Source organism: Oncorhynchus kisutch, unplaced genomic scaffold (assembly GCF_002021735.2).
Source record: "Oncorhynchus kisutch isolate 150728-3 unplaced genomic scaffold, Okis_V2 scaffold1073, whole genome shotgun sequence".
Classification (NCBI taxonomy): domain Eukaryota; kingdom Metazoa; phylum Chordata; class Actinopteri; order Salmoniformes; family Salmonidae; genus Oncorhynchus; species Oncorhynchus kisutch.
Genome location: NW_022263018.1, coordinates 33,300 through 33,995, shown reverse-complemented (window position 1 = coordinate 33,995; position 696 = coordinate 33,300). Strand labels below are relative to the sequence as shown.

Here is a 696-nt window from a genome sequence, read left to right as displayed (position 1 = left end):
TGTATTTCGTGATTCCGTGTGGGCGCGCTCTATTTTATAGGGCCCTAGTCCATGAAGTTGTCATAAGTATGAACCTAGGATATTCCCTCTTTTTCCCCCCCACAAGAGTGAAATATATGGTCTGGAAATGCAAGCAAGGTTTGAGCTTTTCAGTGTGTGTCACAAGGTGGACATTTCTCTGTCCCCTAAGAGTAAGCGACACGTTGACTTTATATAGTGTACCAAGAGATTGCCTTTCGCTTACGGCCATACCAGCCTGAATACGTCCGATCTCGGAAGCTAAGCAGGGTCGGGCCTGGTTAGTACTTGGATGGGAGACCGCCTGGGAATACCAGGTGCTGTAAGCATTTTGCTCCAGCAGAGGGTTCTCTTGTGTCATGCGTGGAGCAACTCCCGTTTATTTATCACCCTAATAATGTTGTGTCTTTTTATTGGACTAAATGCAGTTTGTTAGTGCTTCCCTGCCCTGATCAAATCAAATAATGGACAATGCGTTTACCTCAAAAAATCTAGGCAGTGCATTCAGCATTTGTCTTTAGGCTAGGAGACTGTCAATGTCTGTAGTCCATTAGGGCCCTGTAAAATCCCCTTCAATGTTTTGACTGATTGCCCCCCCCCCCCCCCCCCCCATTTATTTTTATAATAATTCCCCCTATTCCCCGTTGACCGTTTGTCCCTGCTTCTGCAGGTTTTCGC

General features: G+C 46.3%; 1 pseudogene; it reads left to right on the top strand.

The window, feature by feature from the left end:
* Positions 1 to 238: 238 nt before the first annotated feature.
* On the top strand, positions 239 to 347 carry LOC116364442 (uncharacterized; annotated as a pseudogene).
* The last annotated feature ends 349 nt before the right edge of the window (positions 348 to 696 follow it).